Here is an 8,561-nt window from a genome sequence, read left to right as displayed (position 1 = left end):
GTCAAAAATGAACCACTACAAAGTGTACTGAAATGGCAATAGGACAACTTTTCCCAATTGAGTCATGTTGTCAGACTTCTTGTTTTGACGTGCTTAATTATGTTTTCAACATCCCTCTAAGGCACTAAAATGGTTTTCCTCTGAATATGTATAGCTATGCAGTTTTCTGCTAATCATGATGCTAATCAGTCTTGCAGCTTCCCTAAGCAGATCTGTTTGAGATGATGCATGTGCTCTTACTATTATGATGGCATCTAGGGGCACCCTAGTCATGGACCAGACCTCCTCTGTGCCCAGGTGATGTACAAATGGAAATTTAAAAAAAGATGGCCCTAGAGGGTCTGTATCCAACCATTGTCTTCATACCTAGCTTACAAGCTAACACCCTCTATGCAGAAGGCAACAATGAGACAGTTAGTTAGTATAGTAGGGAATGGTCCCAGTACAATAGCAGCTAAATTTGAGTTCTTTATAGTCACCACATCTAAGTACGGATTTGAAAGGGTGATGCAATGGTTTTGCAGACTCCTATGTAGCAATCTTCCTACAAGAGAGGAGAGGAGGAACTCATGGAAGAAAGCATATGAGTGTCTGTTAGAAAATGTTAAGTGATACCAGCCTTTACTATCCACTTGTTTGAGGCAGGGAGCCGGCACTTTTGGAAGAAATGAAGGAAGAGCTGCTGCGTGGATAATGGAGGACCATAAGGAGAAGACATTGTTTCTTTGTAAAAGAGAGAGAAAGGAAAGCCAGTAGGGGCCCCTAGATGAACCATAGAAAATTAGGGTTGGAAGGGACCTCAGGAGGTCATCTAGTCCAACCCTCTGCCCAAAGCAGGACTATCTCCACCTAGATCATCCCAGGCAAGGCTTTGTAGAGCCAGGCCTTAACCTCCAAGGACTGAGATGCCATATCCTCTCTGTCCCGGTGCTTTACTACCTTCCTCTTGAGTCTTTCCCCATATCCAACCTAAACTTCCCTTGCCCCAGCCCCTTAACCATTTTTGTTGCCCTCTGCTGGACTCTCTCCACGTTCTCCACCTCCTTACTGCAGTGGGGGCCCCAAAACTGAACACAATACTCCAGATGTGGCCTTGAGTGCTAAATAGAGGGGACTAATTACTTCCCTCAATCTGCTGGCAACAGTCCTACAAATGCAGCCCAGTATGTTGTTAGCCACCTTGGCAACGAAGGCACACTGCTGACTCCTATCCAGCTTATTGTCCGCTGTAACCCCCAGCTCCTTTTCTGCAGAGTTGCTGCTTAGCCAGTGCCCCCAGCCTGTACTGGTACATGGGACTGTTCCATCCTAAGTGTGGGACTTTGCACTTCTCCTTACTGAACCTCATGAGATTTCCTTAGTCCAACCCTCCAATTTGAGGTCTCTAAATCCTAGTAACAGAGCAAGGTGAAAGTAATAGTTGAGGAAACTGATTTTTGTAGCAGCCCTCTGGATGGGCACAAAAAGGGTGAAATGCCATTTTTTCCAGTCAAAATAAAAGGATGTTGCAATAAGTGATACATGACATGACAAGTGCTTCGATGAGAATTTCAGCTGTGAAGGAAAGGTCATGCCTTAATGGTCTTGTACAGAAAGACAGTAAGTAAACTCCAGATATAACCTAGACTAGAGAGAGGTCTGAATAGAGATGAAAAGTGGGGTAATGGGAGGAATCCTAGAATTGTAAGAAATCTTATGTTTTAGATGGGAATTTCATTTGATGTTATGGTATGACAGCTGTTTATGGTGACTTTCCATAATATTTGTTTAGTTTCTTCTTGGTACAGGATAGAAAACCTACTAAGCTATTTCTGATAAATGTAGTTGCCCTGATGAGTTGCAGCTGGAAATGTGGTTGTTGTTTACCTTGGGAAAACTAGAACTCAGTGGTGGTCTTTCCTTCCTTCTATTACTCTAATAAGCATAATTATTAAATGTAATGGAGCTGAAAGGAGGAGTGTTCAGGAGCCTGTTTGTGATGATGGGTCATTCTGGCTTGGGTCTGAGACAGGCTGGTACTAGGACTCGGCTGCCGCCAACTGCAGCATGGGGGAAACCCGTGGCCAAAGCCCCTGGTTCCATAGGCTGTACGCAGTGAGTGCATGGGTTATATCCAACCCACAGGCTGTAGGTTGCTGACTGCTTTTTTACAACATCAGTTGTTAACACAAAACATTGCAATGACAAGTCAGGCCCCCATATAAGCATGATTATTTATGTTTAAAAAAAACAATGTTTTTAGATCCTTTCTCATGTGGTGGCTTTCAAGCTTTTCTTGGGAACTGTGAGAATTAGAATCTTTTTAAATAAAAGTTAAAAGCCAAGGGCATGGGGTTTTTTTGGTTGGTTTGTTTGTTTGCTTGTTTTCCTTCAAATATTCAAGTGAGTCCAGAAGTTGGGGCTTATGCTACAAGACTCTGAACTTGTCTATATTGTCACTTACAGCACATAAGCAAGTCAGTTCACTAAGCTGGCATGGTTAGGGCACACCAGTTTCTATATCTCATGATACACCAAGGAGTGATGTGGCTAGCATCAAGCCTGTCCATCTCTGACACCCCAGCTTGAGTGATCAGCAGAGATCCTGGTTTTTTCTGATTTAAAAAAAAAATCCCCACTTCTTCAGATTTAAAAAAGTAAACCAAAAACTACATTTCTCTGTGATTTTAAAATGAAACACCACTAGTATATAGATATATAGATTGTGGTATTTTATTTTAATCATGGGAAAATGTGTATTTGGGGTTACTTCTTTTAATCCAAAAATTGGGGATTTTTTATCGGAGAAAACCAGGATCCCTGGTGATCAGATATCTGTTTTACAGCTGAGTTACCCTGGGGTCAGATGGGGAAGGGGAGGGGGTAGAATAGCCTTTTGGCATTCTGCAGAATAGTAGGCTCTACCTGAGCAAAATGTCCAATTAAAAAGACTTAACTGTCCCCAGAGTTGGAAATCCGATGCTTTTATAGGACAAACATTCTTTAAGGCCGGATCCTAGTCAAATCTGTAATGGCATAAGTTAAGAGCTGAATTAATTCACAGTATAATTCCAGCATAAGCCCATCTATTTCCTTTACTCTCATCTACAGCATCCAAAGTGTACAGGCATAGATATAAATATGAATAATATTTAGAATAATTTGGAATAGTTTTTGATCACTGGAAGAGGATAGTGAAGTCTTTGGCTGCACACAGCTGGCCTCTGTGGGAGCTACAAGATATATTACTGATTCCCCAGAGCAGATCTGACTCATTTTAAATTCCAGCCTGAGAATAAGTGGAAACAACCCTCTGGCTAGGGAGGTTATAGGAAATTGCTTGTTTTACCGTAGGGACACTGACATGACCATGGATTTGTTTATGCTCAGTTACTTTTGGCAGCAAAAGTCATGTCTTAGAAAGTGAGTAACATTTGACCTTGCAGGAGGTGTGTGTGTGTTGCCTTTCTCTGCTTAAGAAATGAACTCCTGCAGGAGTTGTTTGCACTTGCTTGGACTCCCTAGGTAGGCCTTCCCACAACACTTCCAGTCCAGTCTTGGTAGGTTTCTAATACCTTTAGAATACTGGATCTGGTAAGCCTGCTTTGAGCAGTCTAATATGCTGACAAAGCCTGACAATACTGAATTCAGTACAAAGCAGAGCATTCGAAGCCATTTTCCATCTGAAATGCATCCAGAGCAGTAGGTAAGACCCATGTTTTATATAACAACTTGTTGACTACAATAATCGCAGACCCACATGCTCTCTCTCTAACCCAGGACTCTTTTTATGTCCAGAGGCTGATTATTGACGGGAGTGGAGGGTGGCACTCCCGTTTCTAGGCTACTGGTTAAAGCATTAGAGTGGAAGGTCTGAGAAGATAAATTTAAACCTTCTTGGGCTGAGAAGAACATTAAACGCAACTCTCCCACTTCAGAGCAAGTATTAATAACCATTAGGATGGTATCTAAAATGTGTGCCACTTGCTTCTCCAACTCTATTTCAAAGGAAATAAACAGTGAATTGGTCATCAGTGAGATGCATCTGATGAGGTGAACTCAGGTTCACAAAAGCTTGTGTTTTTATACAGAGATAATACACATTTAGTTAGCTGATTAAAGGTTTATACATCTACCCTGCCTTCTGACTCCGGGCTAACATAGCTAACTACCTCTCTCTGACCACTAGAGGTCATCATAGGATATGACTGAGGCTTTTTGCATGCCTGTACCTAGCCTGAGTTAGAATGAGTCTATGTTGCATGGTTTTCTGTCAGCAGCAAAGTTTAAATCTGTAGCAAGCAGAACACACATTCACCCTTTGATTGTGGCAGGGTAGGAAATATTAGACTGGATTCCACCACTTCTAAACCAGTCTGTGTTGTGAACTTCTATTCTGTTACAGGTATAGACTGATTTCCAATCACCTATACCAGTAAAAGTGGAATCCAGCAGAAAACAATCCTAAACTTAATTTTTTTTTAATTCCTTTTTCCCAGTAATGCATGATGTCTGTTCTTTGGATCAAATCTGAAGTATCTGGCCTTTCCATGAGAATGGAGAGACAAGTGGATTCTCTTTTTTTTTTTTAATCTTCAATTAAAAAAAACCCAAAACCATTCACCTTAGCTATTGTATGCAGGTTTCCCTCAATTTATGTGGTGTATGGAGCCTGGGGATGGTGAGTGGTGCTGGGGGTGGCAAGCAGCCGGAGCGTAGAGCCAGGGGAGGGAGGGGGCACACAGCCGCCAGCATGCACAGCTGGCCCCAGCCTGCACCAGCAGCCTGCTGTCATCCAATGTGCAGATTTGGGGGCATGTGCCTGTCCCCCCCACCCCCCCCGGAAGAGCCCGGCACAGCCTACAGCCCTCCCAGGGGGGTGGAGCAGCAAGAGGCACACCCCCTCCCCACATCCACTGACCGTTCCCTCTGCTTTGCTCCCTGCAGCAGCCCTGGGGACAACTGGTGCCAGCTGCCTGCAGCCACTGGGCTGCACCATGCTCAGTCTGTCCCCCCTGTGCCTGGGCTCTGTGGCGGGGGAGTGGGGAGGGGCGCCAATGCCAATCACATAAGAGCAAGTTTACCTTGCATATAACAAATTATGGGTCTAAAAATGCTCATCACATAAGAGCGAATCCATATATACAGAACCCATATAAATTGAGGGAAACCTATATGTTACTAACCTCTTTAGGACTGTGGCAGTTACTTCTATTATAATGGTCTGTAGTGTGTGATTTGCACCATAACTCATAGTAACACACACAGGCTGCATACAGACATTTGGGAAGATTAAGAGGAGGTTGCATCACGTTAAAAATGGCCACCTGATCTAACTTGGTTTGCCCAGATGTTGCTCTAGTTTCATGGACCTATGTGTAAACTGTACAGAAGTTCAGAACTATTGGCTCAGGTCAGCCATTTTTAGACCAATGTAAGTTTCAGCCACATTTTGCCTACCCCTCCCTGGCTCTGGACTATTTTTTTAGCCCCCACAGCCCTTCCTGCCCCACCCCCAGGTAGGCAATGACCAGCCAGCCCTCTCCCTCCTCCCCCCCTGTCCTGCAAGCTGCTCTCAGGGCTAGTTTCATCAATATTTGCCAATGCTGGGAGCTGAGGAAGTAAGTCAGGGTAGGAAGGATGGGGGTTAGGTTTGCGGTGGGGGAGGTGTCAAGGAGCTAAAAATAGCCCCTAGTCCCAGGGTTTGGGGAAGTGCTCCCTCATGGACCACACAAGCCCCACTGATCCTGCCAAACTCTCCTGGACCCCAGCAACCCCACTACAGACCCTGCCTGCCCTTTGGTTTTTCCCCTCCCCGTGGACTTTGCCACCCTTCCCCCCACCCCGTGTCCCCAATCCCAATTTACCTTAGCTTGGGTGGCTATTTTTAACACCATCTAACCTCCTCAACTGTCTGTACACGGCCATAATCCCTTAGTTTGGTTTATGAAGTGCAGTTCATACACGCTTCCTGATCTCAGACAGAGAAAGAATGCTGCTGGAGCATATGTTACTAGTTGTACTTAGTACCTGTATTAAAAAAAAAAAGCTTGTGCACACTGCTATACCTGTAGGTATCCATAAGGCATTCATAAATCAATTGATGCAATACAGCATCATGACCTTGTAACTTCAAGTTCTGTTTTGGAGCTGTTAGTCTGAGACTACAGATGGCTGCAGCACACCTTATTGCTCCAGCAGAGCTGCTGCTTTTTTCTGCTTTTTCACTATAAGTGAAGTGACAGGTGTTGTATGCCACTCTGAGGAAGATGCTCCTGCTCTTAAGGATCCCTAGACCACGGACGTCGTCTCAACTGAGATGACAGCACTCCTTCAGTTTAGTATCTCTGGGATTGGGTCCCTCTTTCAGTGGATTTGCTGCTCAGTTCAAGCACTTCCTCTGTTGTATTGCTAACTGTGGTAACAAGATGTATATCACCAATGTGCCTTCAGCGGTATGCTTTCAGGTTTGGACCATGTTTTGTTTTTTTGGAGAGTACATGTGGGCAAGGCAGGCTGGGGGGTATCCCAACTGCAACATGCTGCTGCCAAACAGAAAACATGCCCCAGATCTACAAAGCTGTTGCATGGCGTAAGAACTATTTATATGCAAACATAAACCATTTAAATATTTCTCTTCCTCATTTTCTTTATGAATAAGCTTAGCTTTAGAGCAGCTTACAGGCTCCATCCACAGGATAGTCACTCTATAGAGATTCTGCTGGCTCCATAGCATGAATAATGTAGGAGAAGTGCTATGCTGAAGTTGGCTTCATTGTCAGTTTAAGCTGCACATGAATAATTGAGGAAATTTTCCTTTCGTCGATATGAACAGCTGTCATCTGAGCTGTTTAACCCCATTTGTGTCTAAAGCTTTTTTTTCCTGTACTTGATAAAGCTTCTACATTTTAGCCTTGTCATATAGGAATGTATTGGATTTGATTGGGGAGTGGGCATGTATTTAGAGTTGGTGTCAGAGATGATCTGTCTCATGCATTAAATTGGCCAAAATGAGTGCTAGTTATAGAAACTGTGTACCTGCCACTTATGTCATATTTTAACCCCTCTGATTCTATGCCTCATGGAGACCCATGACTTGGAAACAATGGATGTTAGGCAGCTATCAAGTGGACTTAAGGCTAAAGCATTAGTAGTGATGAATATTTTTTTAAAATGGATGAAATATTAAGTAGCTGCCTTTCTAGATTATGAAATAAATACCTCTTGAAGATTTAACTGACAGGCTATAATTGACCCACTTGTAGAATCCATGCATTTTACACCAGTCGGAGGAATTCTTCTTTCAAATTAATACTAAATGTGTCATGCCTCAAAGAGGAGGCCATGGGCAACATCTATTGGTTTGAACTGAATTAATGTAATATTTGATCCATTGTTTGGTTCAGAAGGATGGGTTTAGCTGCTGCTCTAGTCATCTGACCTTTTAATATCTGGCTTCTCTGGTCTACAGATCCCTGGGGGTCCACAGACTACTTCTAAAGGATCTGTGAAAGATGACTGTTCAATCAAAAGTATGTGAATACCCACACTTGCAATTCAAAGGGGTCTGCACCTCCATTAGAAATTTTTTAGGGGTCCACAACCACTGCTCCAGAACCACTGACTAATTGCAACAGTGCAGGTTTCCCTACCTTTTGAGGCAAATAGTTTTAATATTGCTCTGGCTCTGAAGTAAGACGTTCTAATATGAAGTAACCATGTCAGAGAGAGACAACATTTTAGACCTACGAATGCTGTATTACAGCAGCCTATGTTATGGGGCAGGTATAAGAGGGAAGTCTCTGTTCCCTCACTGCTGCTACCATTATCATGACTGACAGCTTCTAAAGCATTACAAGTGACTTGTGCCTCTGGATTTGAATACCCCACCTCATGAGGTGCCCTGCATATTGCCAGCAGGGACCAAGAGCCCGCTGATGCTAATAAAGACTTGCAGTGAAAAGCCTCAAGAAACAGGACACATGGCCCAGTTGGTTACACTTACTTTACAACACCTTAAGTCAGGAGACCAAAGACCACTGAGAGTGCTTGTACATGGGATGCCATTACCATGTACATGTGACAGAAGTGTCACTGTGTGGCTTAATAGCGTCACGCTGTACATGTGCAAGAGTTTTTGGGGGGGTTTAAATGAGTTTGCATCACTGCAAACTAAACTAAATCCTGATGTAGCTTAGATTACAAAGTTGCAAATTGCAATGATGCAGCTGTTGACTCACTGCCCTGCCATGGGAGAGGTGGGCAGGTGCCCCAGGAAAGAAAAAAAAAAAAAGGATTGGGCCCCTCGCCACTTCTGCCTTCAGCAGGCTCCTGTAGCCAACAGGACACCGGGGCTGCCCAGGAACAAGCTGGGTTGTCCCTGGGGCAGTGTGGGAAGGTAGCAGGAGGGCAGTTGGGTTCCAGCTGCCAGCAAAAAGGTAGTGGGGATGGTGCGCAGGGTGCTGGAAGCCTGGGCAGGCTGCTAGGTGGGTGGGTGCTACCCCAGCTCAGGGGTGTCTGATCCAATGCATCCCTGCGCCTGTCCAAGCTTCCTGTGCATCATCCCTGCTGCCTTCTCCAGC

General features: G+C 44.2%; 1 long non-coding RNA gene across 1 annotated transcript; it reads right to left on the bottom strand.

Annotated features, from left to right (window-relative positions):
* Positions 1-253: 253 nt before the first annotated feature.
* On the bottom strand, positions 254-8,131 carry LOC109316071. Its single transcript, XR_002102665.1, has 3 exons — positions 8,035-8,131; positions 7,011-7,017; positions 254-265 (listed from the first exon to the last, which is right to left on the bottom strand). It is a non-coding gene; the product is annotated as an uncharacterized LOC109316071 (long non-coding RNA).
* Between the last annotated feature and the right edge of the window lie 430 nt (positions 8,132-8,561).

Source organism: Crocodylus porosus, unplaced genomic scaffold (assembly GCF_001723895.1).
Source record: "Crocodylus porosus isolate Cpor-Errol unplaced genomic scaffold, CroPor_comp1, whole genome shotgun sequence".
Lineage (NCBI taxonomy): Eukaryota > Metazoa > Chordata > Crocodylia > Crocodylidae > Crocodylus > Crocodylus porosus.
The sequence above is the reverse complement of the archived record's forward strand: the minus strand, read 5'-3'. Positions and strand labels throughout refer to the sequence as shown.